The sequence below is a fragment of the Myxine glutinosa genome, chromosome 4, assembly GCF_964187855.1.
Source record: "Myxine glutinosa chromosome 4, kmMyxGlut1.1, whole genome shotgun sequence".
NCBI classification, from domain to species: Eukaryota; Metazoa; Chordata; class Myxini; order Myxiniformes; family Myxinidae; genus Myxine; species Myxine glutinosa.
Genome location: NC_136264.1, coordinates 176,928,977 through 176,945,449, shown reverse-complemented (window position 1 = coordinate 176,945,449; position 16,473 = coordinate 176,928,977). Strand labels below are relative to the sequence as shown.

The 16,473-nt window shown below is 44.7% G+C and overlaps 4 non-coding genes across 4 annotated transcripts; all 4 read right to left on the bottom strand.

Annotated features, from left to right (window-relative positions):
* Positions 1-671: 671 nt before the first annotated feature.
* TRNAK-UUU (transfer RNA lysine (anticodon UUU)) lies at positions 672-744 on the bottom strand. Its single transcript has one exon. It is a non-coding gene; the product is annotated as a tRNA-Lys (tRNA).
* A 3,069-nt stretch (positions 745-3,813) lies between these two features.
* TRNAK-UUU (transfer RNA lysine (anticodon UUU)) lies at positions 3,814-3,886 on the bottom strand. The gene has a single exon. It is a non-coding gene; the product is annotated as a tRNA-Lys (tRNA).
* A 9,757-nt stretch (positions 3,887-13,643) lies between these two features.
* On the bottom strand, positions 13,644-13,716 carry TRNAK-UUU (transfer RNA lysine (anticodon UUU)). Its single transcript has one exon. It is a non-coding gene; the product is annotated as a tRNA-Lys (tRNA).
* Positions 13,717-15,400: 1,684 nt separating this feature from the next.
* Positions 15,401-15,474, bottom strand: TRNAK-UUU (transfer RNA lysine (anticodon UUU)). The gene has a single exon. It is a non-coding gene; the product is annotated as a tRNA-Lys (tRNA).
* Between the last annotated feature and the right edge of the window lie 999 nt (positions 15,475-16,473).

The window sequence follows — 16,473 nt, the reverse complement described above, 5'->3', positions numbered from 1 at the left end:
TTTTCTCACAATTGGTTGCTATTTTTTTGGGGTATTTTCCTGGAGTTCGATTTTTTTACACTGATATCGTTGCTATTTTCTGATGTTTTTTTCTGAACATATTTTACATTGATATGTTCACTATTTTCGAAACAGGTAACAAAACATTCAATGACACATGCACACATGATCATGTTTGCACATTCAATTTTGTAAAATATGTACTCCTGCCGACAATTTATGTCCTGAAATTTATTTTTATGAAAAAAGACAATGTCTGTCTTCGTGGAGAACAAGGAGAAAACGACATAAAATGTCTGCCGCAGTGGTTGCAATAATTTTGTCCGCCAGTTGGCAATCTTTTGTCGGATTACAAAACAAAATCTTCTGCATATGTATACTCTCATCCATTGTCTTTGTGCCAAGTTTGAACAAAATCAGTCCATGCATGTTCAATAAATCGTTGGAGAAACGTTTGAACAACAAACACGTTCAAGTAACAAAATGGACACCAGTGGGACATCTTTCATTTGATCTCGAAACAAAATGATGCACACATGTATTTCATCATGTGTTGTCTTCTTGCAAAGAAAAAACAAAATCGCTCAATAGATGTCCGACACATGGTTGCGGACAGACGCAGGAGGACACAGACGAGACCCAATCTCAGTCCAATTGGGGCAAAAAAGCTGTGCCTAAACAGGGACTTGAACCCTGGACCGTCAGATTAAAAGTCTGACGCTCTACCATCTGAGCTACCTGGGCTCTCATAAAACGGAATATATTAATTATAAGGAGTATATTAATATTTTTCGTGAATGCCGATTGTTGAGCCCTCGAAGAAATAAATAAAAAAAAGGTGTGTTTTGAGGGCCTGTTTTGCATGTGTCGCCATCAGACAACATTTTGAACAGCCCATGGGATAATAATTATATTCATATCATTGTTTTACCGATTAAGAATTTTTTATTTTTGCACTCAAGACACATTGAAGCTCATGGGTTGAAAACCAGTGTCATCCTGAAATTTAGCAGTGAAACAATCCCAAGTTGACCAGAGAAACACTCTTCGTATGTGAGAGATGAGTTCATGAGAATGTTTGTTCGCAAATGTTTGAGAGTTGAAGGGAATAACCCTCGTGGATTTGCAGAAATCAAAAATATATTTTCCCTATTTTTGACGATTTTTATTTTATTTTTTGTCTTTCAATGCTATTTTCAAACGATTTTTCTCCAAAAAGTAGCCTAAAAATAGGTTTTCCGTTCTTATTGTTTTAAAGTATTGTTACGGATCTCAACGTTGGCCCCTTTTCCCCTTAAGAAGGGGGGATTAATGCCCTTGTCTGCGACTGACCGACGTGAGTCCTGGGGGCTCCAACGCTCCTTCTGGTCGGGAGCAGCCAGGGTATTTGGTCTACGAAAAGTCCCAAGGACCTGAGTGCCACTCCTGACCGCGAAGCAGGGGAGGGACTCCCGCTCGAACTCCGTTTTTAGATGGTCTAGTTGCCGAGCGGTTTTTAGCAACCCGAAGTTCGAGTCATTAGCCTTCACAAACGCGATTCCGAAACGTTGGCCAAATCGTGCCACAGGTATTCACTGTGGAAAAGACAAGGACGAACGGATGTGAAGGAAAGAAGGCAAGGTAGGAAGAACAGGATTTATTATTATTTACACACAACTGAAGGAAGAAAAGCAATCAAAGTAATATACAGGGAAATGGAAGGATCAGAACGACACAGAGCAATACTAGCTTATCTAAACAGGCTTAACTTAGAACCCAGACAACATAAAGGACGGACGACAATCAGACTTACACGGGGAATGATGATAGGAATGAATGGCAGGAGGTGGATGGCTGGACGGACGAGGAGGTGGGATCACAAGGCGGGAAGGATGCGGGTGGTTGGTATGATCGCGCGGCTCGAGGTGAGCAGCCGCCGACCCTCCTCAATCATATCCGCACAGTGGCGTTGCTTCGCGGCCGCAACTGCCATCAACGCTCAAAGCTGCCGTGGTCAAAAGCTGCGGTGGATTCCGCTGCGGTGGACTCCTTACTCATTGGTTCGTGGGGGCTTCCTCAGTCATCCGCTGGTGGGGGCTTCCTCGGTCATCTCCTTCCTCAATCGTCTCTCGTGGGGGCGTCGCGCCACGGGTTATATAGCCACGCCCTACCAAGCCATGACCACACCTTACCAAGCCGTGCCCACCGAGTCCTGGTTGGGCGCAAGGGCTTCCTGGCTCCACCTCCTGATGACGAGGTGCGGGCCACGCCCGTAATGTAGCTCCTCCCCCTTCTTCTCCGAGGCTTGACCACGTGCGTAATGGAGGCAAAGGCGCTGACAATGCGAATGGCAATGACGCAGTTGGAAATGGAGGTTTTGGGGAAATTGTAAGGGGATCTATCTTATTTCGATTTCGGTGCAATGCAGTGTCAATTAGTGGGAAACACAGCCTTATACTAACATAGAATAAGAAATAACTATTTAGAAGGGTATATGGTGGCCTACGTGCTTGCGATGGATTAACTAAGAGGACGACCTTTGACCTTTACACCCAAAACAGAGGTACAGTATTTACAAGGAATCATTACACTACTTACAGGGGGTGATATTTACACAAAAAAAACACAGGATTCTAAAAATCCGCAACAGTATTTTCTGGACTTTGTTGGTTGCAGTGAGGTTTTTTCATTACTTTTTCTTTACTTTGTTTTTTTGCAACAATGTTGTTCCTAATTTTTCACCGTTATTTTTTGTACTTTGTTTTTTAACACCAATTTCATATCTATTTTATTTTCCTGGACTTCGTTTTTTACACCAATTTAATGTCTACTTTTTTACTATTTTCCTCGACGCTTTTTTACACAAATTTAATTTCTACTTTTTTACTATTTTCCTGACCATTTTTTTACATCATTTTAATTTCTACTTTTTTACTATTTTCTTGCACTCGGTTTTTTTTGCACAAATTAAAATGTTATTTTTTCACTATTTTTTCTATACTTTGTTTTTTCTCACAATTGGTTGCTATAATTTTTTACTATTTTCTTGGCCAATAATTTTTTTACACAAATTTCATTGCTATTGTTTTACTATTTTTCCGTACCAGTTTTTTTTACACAAATTTCATAGCTATTCTTTCACTATTTTTTCTATGGTTTGTTTTTTTGTCACAATTGGTTGCTATTTTTTGGGGTATTTTCCTGGAGTTCGATTTTTTTACACTGATATCGTTGCTATTTTCTGATATGTTTTTTTCTGAACATATTTTACACTGATATGTTCACTATTTTCGAAACAGGTAACAAAACATGCAATGACACATGCACACATGATCATGTTTGCACATTCAATTTTGTAAAATATGTACTCCTGCCGACAATTTATGTCCTGAAATTTATTTTTATGAAAAAGACAATGTCGATCTTCGTGGAGAACAAGGAGAAAACGACATAAAATGTCTGCCGCAGTGGTTGCACTTATTTTGTCCGCCAGTTGGCAATCATTTGTCGGATTACAAAACAAAATCTTCTGCATATGTATACTCTCATCCATTGTCTTTGTGCCAAGTTTGAACAAAATCAGTCCATGCATGTTCAATAAATGGTCGGGGAAACGTTTGAGCAACAAACACGTTCAAGTAACAAAATGGACACCAGTGGGACATCTTTCATTTGATCTCGAAACAAAATGATGCACACATGTATTTCATCATGTGTTATCTTCTTGCAAAGAAAAAACAAAATCACTCCATAAATGTCCGACATACGGTTGCGGACAGACGCACGAGGACAAAGACGCGACCCAATCTCAGTCCAATGGGGGCAAAAAAGCTGTGCCCAAACAGGGACGTGAACCCTGGACCGTCAGATTAAAGGTCTGACACTCTATCATCTGAGCTACCTGGGCTCTCATAAAACACAATATATTAATTATAAGGAGTATGTTAATATTTTTCATGAATGCCGATTGTTGAGTCCTCGAATAAATATAAAAAGGTGTGTTTTGAGGGACTGTTTTGCATGTGTCGCCATCAGACAACATTTTCAACAGCCCATGGGATAATAATTATATTCATATCATTGTTTTACTGATTAAGAATTTTTTTTATTTTTTCACACAAGACAAATTAAAGCTCATGGGTTGAAAACCAGTGTCATCCTGAAATTTAGCAGTGAAACAATCCCAAGTTCACCAGAGAAACAATCTTCGTATGTGAGAGATGAGGTCATGAGAATGTTTGTTCACCAATGTTTGAGAGTTGAAGGGAATAACCCTCGTGGATTTGCAGCAAGCAAAAATATATTTTCCCTATTTTTGACGATTTTTATTTTATTTTTGGTCTTTCAGGACTATTTTCAAACTATTTTTCTCCAAAAAGAAGCATAAAAATAGTGTTACAGACGCGGCTTTTAAATGTTATATTGACCGAGCGGTGGTGTATTTAACCGCGTCCGAACAGTTACTCCCCGATTAAAACCCGATTCCACCCGACGTTGACCAGATCGCCCCACAGATATTCAATCGGGAAATCTCTAAAGCGACCGAAAGAGAATGAAAAAGAAGAAGAAGAAGAATACGGAGGAAGAACAGATTTTATTATACACACACAAGCAATGGATGGAAGAAGCAGTAACACAGCGAATCGTTAACTTACACTATTCATTTTTACTTAGCCCCAAGACAAACGAGTAGGACAGGACGTCACACTTACACAGGGGATATTGCAGGCAGGTAGGGCTTGAGATGGACTGCTTGAGAGGGAGGCAAGGTCGGGAGGCCGCAGCTCACAATTCCTCGCGGTTTTGGCGGGAAACCCTCCGTCGTGTATCCACTGCGGTAGACGTCACGCGCTGGTTCGGCACACCTGCTCCTCTTCTTGAGGTGGAGCCGTCTCCCTCCTTTCAGCACGTCTCTCCAAAGCTGGTTTCCTTGCCGAGTACCTCTCCTCTTTGGCTTGGAGCGTTTCGCATCTCACCGCCTCTTGGTGCAGTCTCTTTGCTCATCTCCCAAGGCCTCTCCAAGTCATCTCGCAGCTCATCTGGTAAAGCAGTCCCTTACAGTCGCTTTTATCACCTCGGGCGAAATCAAGCCGCCGGCTCCCAGGGCACGCCTACCGGGTCGCTCACCGCGGTGTTGATTGGCTGTTAGAGCTGGTTCACTCCTTCCCTCTTATGACGAGGTGGAGACACGCCTTTCTTCCCCAACCCTACCTCGTGGCCAATGATGGTTTGAAGAAAACCGCCCAAAATGCGGAAGGCAATTGGAAGGGAGGTTTTGGGGAAATTGGAAGGGCCTACGCTTATTTTGTTTGATACAATGCAAAGTCAATCTAGTGGGAAACACATATTTAGCCTACATGGAATAAGGAAATACACTATTTAAAAGATATATCGTGACCTGCGTGTAAGTTTCATGGAATTAACTAGGAGGCTGGCTACGACCATTATTTACATTACCAGGGTGTTACCGTACCTTTTGTAACGTTCACATTGTAACGTTTTCACATTCGTTACACTTCCTCCAAAATTGTTACACTTCTCAAAAACCGTTACACTTCTCAAATTCGTTACACACTTCTCAAAATCGTTACACTGCACCCCCCTTTCTTCAGGCCCGTCCTCGGGCCTATTAAACTTTAACTTAGTGTGACACGTAGGTGTAATTCCCTCTACAATTAACCTGACCCTGAGTGTGACAATTTTAAAACACAAATAAGTATGTCCCCCTATTGCATTGCATCCTGTCTAACAGACTCACGCCCACAGCTAACCGAATTACGGAATTATTCTCAAACTATACATTTACGGTGGGGAGCATTATTTACAATGACGTGATTTCTTATTTACAACGCAACCCAGGACCTGTGTTTTTTTTTCTTTTTTTCTTTTTAGGGAACAAGAGAAAGAAATTCCTGTTGGGAGGGAGGAGACAGCACGCATTGCATCGATGCACCAGTACCAGTACCACCAAAGCACCCAAAAGCACCAAACACCACAAAGCACCACAAAGCACCCAAAAGCACCATCCGGTGCGCAGTCACCATGGTTCATAATAAACACAACAAAACAACTGGTGGTGGTCTTCTCTTTCTCTGCTGGGCCGATGTTCTTCCCGACGTCTTCTGGCTTCATGCGGCCTAGTTGGAAATAATAAAAAGCACAACTTGTGTCCATTTTTATTTAGGGCCTCAGGGGCCAACTAAGGGTGGTCCACCTGTTTGGCATAGGTGCCACCTTACCGAGGTCCGCAAGCAAGATTCCCTGGCCACTATGGCCGGTCTCCAACAGAGGTGCCCTGCCCCAGAACCTGGGGTCCATCAAGTGGTACTTGGCCGCAGAACAGCGGTCCATACAGTGGTACATCAACTCAATGCATGCTGGTTCTGGGAATCTCGGGCGCACAATGGCCACCTCACGCACGCTCCCATCGGCACCCAATGGCGCACAGGTCATGTGGGAGACAAAAGAAAGACAATTGAGCGAGGGGTAAGGTCACAAGGGTACACGTCAATAAGGCAATGCAAGGTGAAATGCGTACGGAGGGCGAAGTGAGAAAGCTCGTCCCTACCGTACGTCACCCCCCTGTCACCTACCCTACCCTTACCCCATATGTACAAAAATCTACCCATTTACAAATTCGTCACTACTGTCACGTCTTCCCCATATTTCCCCTATACCAAATTCGTCTCCACAATCCCTTTACTTCAAAATTTGCCATCACCAATTCATCATCAATCCTCATAAGGAGGGAGAGATGGAATTACGCACAATGTCACACCCACGTCATGATGCGTCTCACAATCCAAACATTTGCATCATAAAAAATAATCAAAACATGGCATGGTGTGGAGTACCTGTCACCTCAGGTGAGTGGATGCAGATGGTGCGAGGAGATCCTTCATCCTAACTATCCTCTAAATGACTTTAACACACTTTACACTACCCGGGGTCTTTCCCTGCCAATCCATTGGCCAACTTACACTATGGGTTCTAATAACCAATTCCCATTGACCAAACTGTGGTGCTTTTCAATTTGGGGTCTCACTCCCCCGATTCATCTCCCGGTGCCCTCGCACAATTTCTGGGCCGCGACGTCTAGCTCTCCCAACAGGTCTACCCACCTGCACACCTCCACCACTGTAGTTGCCACCCGAGCTTACCTAGCTCCTCACCCTAACCTAACTAACTGGGGACAGCCCCTCTCCTGGCTCTGTCACCCCATGGTGCCCTCTGGCACTGGGCTACCCGGGTCCGTCCTCCGGATCCTCGGGCCCCATCCACAACAACTACTACCGGCTCCCAGAGCCCACCTGCGGCCTCACCTGGCCGACATCCTCACAGTGGTGGAGTGCCCAAACAACTACACACACTAACAGGCTACACGCCCAGCCATTTCCACAACACTAATGCACCCATCCACATACCATTCTGCATCCGCACCACAGATGCCAATATCCAACCACAATTTACCTGTACCCTCTACCTAACACTTACACTACCCGCCCCGGGTATCCGTGATGGGGGTCCACTCTTCCCCCATTCACACCTTCGCACCATCCACTCCACTCCACAATTTCCACCATTCTCACTCCACGACCATCCATTCCACTACTCCAGATATTCCACACTACCATTAATTCCACACAGCCACATACACCTGTTGTTGCACACCTGTGCCCTCACACCTGGTGCCACCTGCACCCTCCTTTCTTCCTGGACCATTTGGTCAACACAACACGCAATCACCACTACTCCCTCATACACTGCTCCACACACCTGTTCAGTTGCACACCTGTGCAATCACACCTGTTCCATTCTCACCTGTTCAATCCTCACACACACGGCATCATCTCAGCTAACTACTCCCCTCTGAAACTTGCGCTTCCCAGTCGTCCCTTTAAACTATTGCGCTCCCACGTCATTATAATCCACACTAATCTACCTGCGTCCCCACTACAGGTATCAGTCACTAACTAAACTTAACGTTACCTAATGTCAGCTTCGCTAGATCCCTATCAATATCCTAACCCACCCGGGCTAGTTTTCACTGCCATACACCCCATAATCTATAGCGCATTTGCCCCACCATGGGAAGGGTGGCAGGGATGCCACCCTTACCCACCGGGCCCATCGCTCACTACCAATTTTGCACATCAAATTTCAACAAATCAAAAATTTTGCCAATCACTACCCATCATCTGCCAATCACTACTGCCAATCCCTTGCCAATCATCAAATTTGGTTTTTCTCTAATTTTGGGTCCAAAACACTAACCTCATCACCCAGTCTACTCACTAATGCCTCTCGGTGCGCCAATTCCTGTCCAAAGCCCGGCTTCATAAAGCCAAGCCATGAATGCGGGTTGTTCTGTGCCAGCGGCTGGATGCGTCCGGCACTCGGTGCAGGGACGGGGGCTTACCCGGGCCGAGATCCCACGCACCATCTCGGCGTGGAGCCATCCAATGTCCCGATCTCGACCTGCCGGACTGCCTCAACAAAAAGTGGTCGCCATGACGACCCTTTCTATCGGGCTGCCCGCTCCGCCTAGTGGAGCACGGACGCGGCCGTTCAAAGCGAGGCCCAGCACGCACCGAGGGCCCGATTCGGCTAAAAGTCGCTCTAACCTCTAAACCGGTTACCGTCGATGCTTCACCTGGACGCTTACACCCCGCAGCCCGTTCCTTGCTCACACATCCAGCCGTTTCCATGCTCCTCGTACCTTTCCTTACACACCCAGGTACACCCATTCCACTCACAGCCTTGGTCACACACCTGACCACCGAACACTTTGGCACACATTCGTTGGTCGCACACCTCACCAACACACCTCTTCGCACCCCCTCCTCTGTGACAATCACAGGTGTGCTCTCATTCGCACACCCAACCACGTGCCTCACCACCAACTCCAGCGTGCATTCCCACTCACGCTCTACCATTCCAGGTGTGCATCCTTCCATCCCAGGTGTACATCCTCGCTCACCTGTCACAACCAACCCACTCTCCTTGTCACTCTCACTACTCTCACCTCCATTCTTGACAGCGCACTCACCCTTACTCTTGACAGCGCACTCTTTCCTCATGCACCTGTCCGTCACACACCTTTCTCGCGCACACTCTCCCGTTACACCCTCTGTAACACTCACCACAGGTGTGCATTCTTCCTTGCCTTTGACAGCGCACTCTTTCCCCATGCACCCGTCCGTCACACACCTTTCTCGCGCACACTCTTGCGCACACTCTCCCGTTACACCCTCTGTAACACTTACCACACCGCGCTTCCATGTGCTCCCTCGCACACGCGCTACGACCGACTCACTCTCGCCAGCAACCTCACTCCTTGGCACGCACTTCTTCCTCACACACCCCAGAGTTGGACTTTCTCGCACACCTCCTTTTTCGCACACCAGACCTGTCGCACACTTCACCAACGGCCTCTCACGAACACCCGGGTCCAAACCAATCCCCAAGCCGACTGAAGCTTTCCTCACATCATATACATTGCCACTCACCTCCGTACTTCGTCTCCGCACCTCCTTTGCCACCTGCAAACTTTTTATTTGGTTAGTGAGCACCTCATCATGATTTGAACACAGACCTTGTACATATTCCATTACCTCCTCCTGGATTTCTCTCTTAGTTTCTGTCCGTCCCTTCTTAATTTCACTCACCTCTTCTTCCACTTCCTCTAGTTTTTGTTTAACCTCTTTTATTTCTCGGTGCGTCTCCTCAAGTTCGTCCTCTAGGGCTACCGTGACCGTCTCGATGTGCGTCCTCACCTCTCGGTCCTTTGTCTCCATTATCTCTGTCACCTCGTCCACCCTCATTGTCAGTTCCTCCCGTACCATCTGACATTGCCTCTGTGTCGCTATTAATTCGTTTTTAATTTCTTTTTGTGTCGCCTTTAACCCTCCGAGTACTGCAGTGTTCCTTTGAACCTGCTCCACTAACTTCGTTTGTCCCTCTGTCAGCTGTTCCACCTCCTCCGTCAGATCTTCTATTCCCCCTTGTAACTTAGCCGTATTATTTCTCACCTCTTTCTCCAAACGCTTCTCACCTCGCTTTACCTCCTCGCGCAGCCCCGAAACCTCCTCACTTACCCCTCGTCGTATTTCCTCCATCTCTTTTGTAGATGCCACCCTCATCTGTCCCAATTCATCCCTCTGAGCATCCAGTTTGGTTTCTACCCCGATTTTCACCTCCTCTATCTGCTCTCCCATTTGTTTGATTTCCCTGGCAGATTGTTCCCCTATTTCCCGCAATTTGTCCTCCATCCTATTTTCTAACCCCATTAACCCATTTTTCACCCCCTCTAACTGATTCTCCTGGGCAGCCATTCTGTTTTCCACCCCCGTTAACCCATTCTTTACCTCTTTTATCCCGTTGTCTAACCCCTCAAAATTATTGTCGAACTTCCCAAATTTCTTGTCTAACTCCTCACCGGTACCCCTCGCTTCGTCCCTCATTACCCCCATTTGGCCCTCCAATCGCTCACCCTGAGCATCCATCCGGTTCCCCATTACCCCCATTTGGCCCTCCAATCGCTCACCCTGAGCATCCATCCGGTTCCCCATTACCCCTAATTGGTTTCCCATTACCCCCATTTGGTTTCCCATTTCTCTTCGCTCTCGGGTGGACTTATCATTTTGGGCATCCATTTTTGCCATCATTTGGATCATAAAGACTCGCATGTACTCTGGCATCTCTGGCTCGGCTGCCGCGACCATGGGCGTGGCTAAATTTGGTGCCGCTGTAACCACGTGCGCGAGAGCGCCATTTTGTGCACCTGATACCCCCTCAACCGCCTCCTCATTGCTCTCCTCCTCCCTTTCTTTCCCTAAGTCCTGGGTTACCCCTAACCCGTCTATTTCCCCCACCGACATCCGATCGCCTTGATTGTCCATGGCGCGATCTCAAAATTCGGGTTTTATATTTTCGTAAAACAAAATCAAATTTCGCCGTTATAATTTCGAGCGCGTGAAACGCGCTCCGGATCGAATTCTACTTCCCAACACCAATTGTTACCCTAATGGTACAATTGGTGTTCCAAAATTTGGGCCTAACAAATTTAGTCCCAGGTCCGAATCCAACTCCTCGACACCAATTGTTACTGACGCGGCTTTTAGATGTTATATTGACCGAGCGGTGGTGTATTTAACCGCATCCGAACAGTTACTCCCTGATTAAAACCCGATTCCACCCGACGTTGACCAGATCGCCCCACAGATATTCAATCGGGAAATCTCTAAAGCGACCGAAAGAGAATGAAAAAGAAGAAGAAGAAGAATACGGAGGAAGAACAGATTTTATTATACACACACAAGCAATGGATGGAAGAAGCAGTAACACAGCGAATCGTTAACTTACACTATTCATTTTTACTTAGCCCCAAGACAAACGAGTAGGACAGGATGTTCACACTTACACAGGGAATATTGCAGGCAGGTAGGGCTTGAGATGGACTGCTTGAGAGGGAGGCAAGGTCGGGAGGCCGCAGCTCACAATTCCTCGCGGTTTTGGCGGGAAACCCTCCGTCGTGTATCCACTGCGGTAGACGTCACGCGCTGGTTCGGCACACCTGCTCCTCTTCTTGAGGTGGAGCCGTCTCCCTCCTTTCAGCGCGTCTCTCCAAAGCTGGTTTCCTTGCCGAGTACCTCTCCTCTTTGGCTTGGAGCGTTTCGCATCTCACCGCCTCTTGGTGCAGTCTCTTTGCTCATCTCCCAAGGCCTCTCCAAGTCATCTCGCAGCTCATCTGGTAAAGCAGTCCCTTACAGTCTCTTTTATCACCTCGGGCGAAATCAAGCCGCCGGCTCCCAGGGCACGCCTACCGGGTCGCTCACCGCGGTGTTGATTGGCTGTTAGAGCTGGTTCACTCCTTCCCTCTTATGACGAGGTGGAGACACGCCTTTCTTCCCCAACCCTACCTCGTGGCCAATGGTGGTTTGAAGAAAACTGCCCAAAATGTGGAAGGGCAATTGGAAGGGAGGTTTTGGGGAAATTGGAAGGGCCTACGCTTATTTTGTTTGATACAATGCAAAGTCAATCTAGTGGGAAACACATATTTAGCCTACATGGAATAAGGAAATACACTATTTAAAAGATATATCGTGACCTGCGTGTAAGTTTCATGGAATTAACTAGGAGGCCGGCTACGACCATTATTTACATTACCAGGGTGTTACCGTACCTTTTGTAACGTTCACATTGTAACGTTTTCACATTCGTTACACTTCCTCCAAAATTGTTACACTTCTCAAAAACCGTTACACTTCTCAAATTCGTTACACACTTCTCAAAATCGTTACAATAGGTTATCCTTTCCTATTTTTTAAAGTATTTTCTGGACTTTGATGGTTGCAGTGCTATTTTTTCATTACTTTTTTCTTTACTTTGTTTTTTTACACCAAATACATTTCTACTCTCTTACAATTTTCCTGGACTCGTTTTGTTTTTACACCAATTTAATTTCTACTTTTTTACTATTTTGCTGCATTAGGTTTTTTTACACAAATTTTGATGTTATTTTTCACTCTTTTTTCTATACTTTGTTTTTTCTCACAATTGGTTGCTATAATTTTTTACTATTTTCTTGGACTATAATTTTTTTACACAAATTTCATTGCTATTTTTTCACTATTTTTCTGGACGTGGATTTTTTACACAAATTTCATTGCTATTTTTTCACTATTTTTTCGATGCTTTGTTTTTCTCACAATTGGTTGCTATTTTTTGGGGTATTTTCCTGGTGTTTAATTTTTTTACACTGATATCGTTGCTATTTTCTGATATGTTTTTTTCTGAACATATTTTACACTGATATGTTCACTATTTTACAAACAGGTAACAAAACATTCAATGACACATGCACGCATGATGATGTTTGCACATTCAATTTTGTAAAATGTTTACTCCTGCCGACAATTTATGTACTGCAATTTATTTTCATGAAAAAAGACAATGTCTGTCTTCGTAGAGAACAAGGAGAAAAAGACATAAAATGTCAGCCACAGTGGTTATACTAATTTTGTCCGCCAGTTGGCAATCTTTTGTCGGATTACAAAACAAAATCTTCTGCATGCGTATACTCTCATCCATTGTCTTTGTGCCACGTTTGAACAAAATCAGTCCATGCATTTTCAAGAAATGTTTGGGAACAGGTTTAAGGAACAAAATGGCCGCCAGTCGGATCTCAAAAAAAATTGACGTGCATATTTAAGTCATGATTGAATCTTGAACAAGATCGGTAAATGTGTGTTCGAGAAATAGATGAGTATATGTTCAATATCTGGGTTTTTTTAACAACTAAAATGTCCGCCAGTCTTTCAGTCAGCCATCTTTGATCAAGTCATGAAATAAAGTGAGGTGTTCGTGTACGCTGACATTTAATGTGCTGGTGCCAACTATGAACAAAATCGGTCCGTGCATGTTCAACAAATGGTTGGGGAAACGTTTGAGCAACAAACACATTCAAGTAACAAAATGGACACCAGTGGGACATCTTTAATCTGATCTCGAAACAAAATGATGCACACATGTATTTCATCATGTGTTGCCTTCTTGCAAAGAATGAACAAAATCACTCCATAAATGTCCGACATACGGTTGCGGACAGACGCACGAGGACAAAGACGAGACCCAATCTCAGTCCAATGGGGGCAAAAAAGCTGTGCCCAAACAGGGACTTGAACCCTGGACCGTCAGATTAAAAGTCTGACGCTCTACCATCTGAGCTACCTGGGCTCTCACAAATTGCACTATATTTATTATAAGGAGTATATTAATATTTTTCATGCATGCCGATTGTTGAGTCCTCGAAGAAATAAAAAGGGAGTTTTTGAGGAACTGTTTGGCATGTGTCTCCCTCAGACAACAATTGAACAGCTCATGAGATAATAATTATATCCATATCATTGTTTTACCGATTCAGAATTATTTCTTTTTGCACTCAAGGCACATTGAAGCTCAGGGGTTGAAAACCAGTCATCCTAAAATTTCGCAGTGAAACAATCCCAAGTTCACCAGAGAAACACTCTTCGTATGTGAGAGATGAGTTCATGAGAATGTTTATTCACAAATGTTTGAGTGTTGAAGGGAATAACCCTCGTGGATTTGCAGAAATCAAAAATATATTTTCCCTATTTTTGACGATTTTTATTTTATTTTTGGTCTTTCAGTGCTATTTTCAAACTATTTTTCTCCAATAAGTAGCATAAAAATAGATTATCCTTTCCTATTGTTTTAAAGTATTTTCTGGACTTTGTTGGTTGCAGTGCTGTTTTTTCATTACTTTTTTCTTTACTTTGTTTTTTTGCACCATTGTTGTGGCTAAATTTTCACGGTTATTTTTTGTACTTTGTTTTTTAACACCAATTTCATATCTATTTTAGAAATTTTTTTTCCTGGACCTCGTTTTTTACACCAATTGAATGTCTACTTTTTTCCTATTTTCCTGGACTTTATTTTACACCAATTTAATGTCTACTTTTTTACTATTTTCCTGGACCATTTTTTTACACCATTTTAATTTCTTCTTTTTTACTATTTTCTTGCACTAGGTTTTTTTTACACAAATTTCAATGTTATTTTTTCACTATTTTTTCTGTACTTTGTTTTTTCCTCAGAATTGGTTGCTATAATTTTTACTATTTTCTTGGACAATAATTTTTTTACACATTTTTCACTGATATTTTTTTTACTATTTTTCTGTCCCAGGTTTTTTTTACACAAATTTATTGCTATTTTTTCACTATTTTTTCTATGCTTTGTTTTTTCTCACAATTGGTTGCTATTTTTTTGGGGTATTTTCCTGGAGTTCGATTTTTTTACACTGATATCGTTGCTATTTTCTGATATGTTTTTTTCTGAACATATTTTACACTGATATGTTCACTATTTTCGAAACAGGTAACAAATCATTCAATGACACATGCACACATGATCATGTTTGCACATTCAATTTTGTAAAATATGTACTCCTGCCGACAATTTATGTCCTGAAATTTATTTTTATGAAAAAAGACAATCTCCATATTCGTGGAGAACACGGAGAAAAGGACATAAAATGTCATCCACAGTGGTTGCAATAATTTTGTCCGCCAGTTGGCAATCTTTTGTCGGATTACAAAACAAAATCTTCTGCATATGTATACTCTCATCCATTGTCTTTGTGCCAAGTTTGAACAAAATCAGTCCATGCATGTTCAATAAATGGTTGGAGAAACGTTTGAACAACAAACACGTTCAAGTAACAAAATGGACACCAGTGGGACATCTTTCATTTGATCTCGAAACAAAATGATGCACACATGTATTTCATCATGTGTTATCTTCTTGCAAAGAAAAAACAAAATCGGTCCATAAATGTCCGACATATGGTTCCGGACAGACGCGACCCAATCTCAGTCCAATGGGGGCAAAAAAGCTATGCCCAAGCAGGGACTTGAACCCTGGTACCGTCAGATTAAAGGTCTGACGCTCTACCATCTGAGATACCCAGGCTCTCATAAAACACAATATATTAATTATAAGGAGTATGTTAATATTTTTCATGAATGCCGATTGTTGAGTCCTCAAATATATAAAAAAGGGGGGTTTTGAGGGACTGTTTTGCATAGTGTCGCCATCAGACAACATTTTCAACAGCCCATGGGATTGTGGCGGAAACGAAAGCCCACTGGCGTGGTGACATCATTCCGCGCACCAAGTGGGCGGCAGCCACACCCGAGGGGTAGGCGTGGCCTCAGGATATACACTGGGCGCGCAGCCCGGAGCGCGTCAGTGCTACAGTGACCTCTTGAGAATAAAGACTCTTTTGTTTAACCGCGTTGGCCGCTTCCTCCTTGGTAGCAAGTAAGCGTGCATAGCACCGTGCTTTAATTGGTGACTCCGACGTTCTGGTCAGCCGTCGCTGACCACCCGACATGGCAACCAACGCGGTAGCAATGAAGCTCCCCGAGTTCTGGGAAGCTCAGGCGGAGATCTGGTTCCTGCAGGCCGAAGCCCAGTTCAGGCTTCGACGCATCACGGCGGACGAGACACGCTACTGCCACGTGGTCGCCTCCCTCGGGGCCGGCGCGGCCGCCCGCGTCGTGTCGGTCCTGAGGAACCCACCGGCCCACGACAGGTACGGGGCGATCAAGCGTCTCCTCCTCGCCACGTTCGGCCTCACCGTGGACGCACGGGCTGATCGCCTCTTGGACCTCCCCGAGCTCGGTGACACGCGACAGTTGGTCCGAATGGACCATATGCTGTCGCTCATGGGCGACGAAACCCCGAACGCTCTATTCCGGGCGTTATTTCGACGCCAGCTGCCAGCACGAGTCCGCCTCGCGTTGGCCGGTTCCGCGACGACGGAACCCCGTGCGTTCACGGCCGAGGCCGACAAGTACTACGCGGCTTTGGACACGCGGGAGAGTTTCGGTGCGGCCGTAGTGGCTCCCGAGCCCGAACCTCCTGCGGGTGCCCACCCCTGCTCCGAGGGGCGCCTCGTGGCGGCCG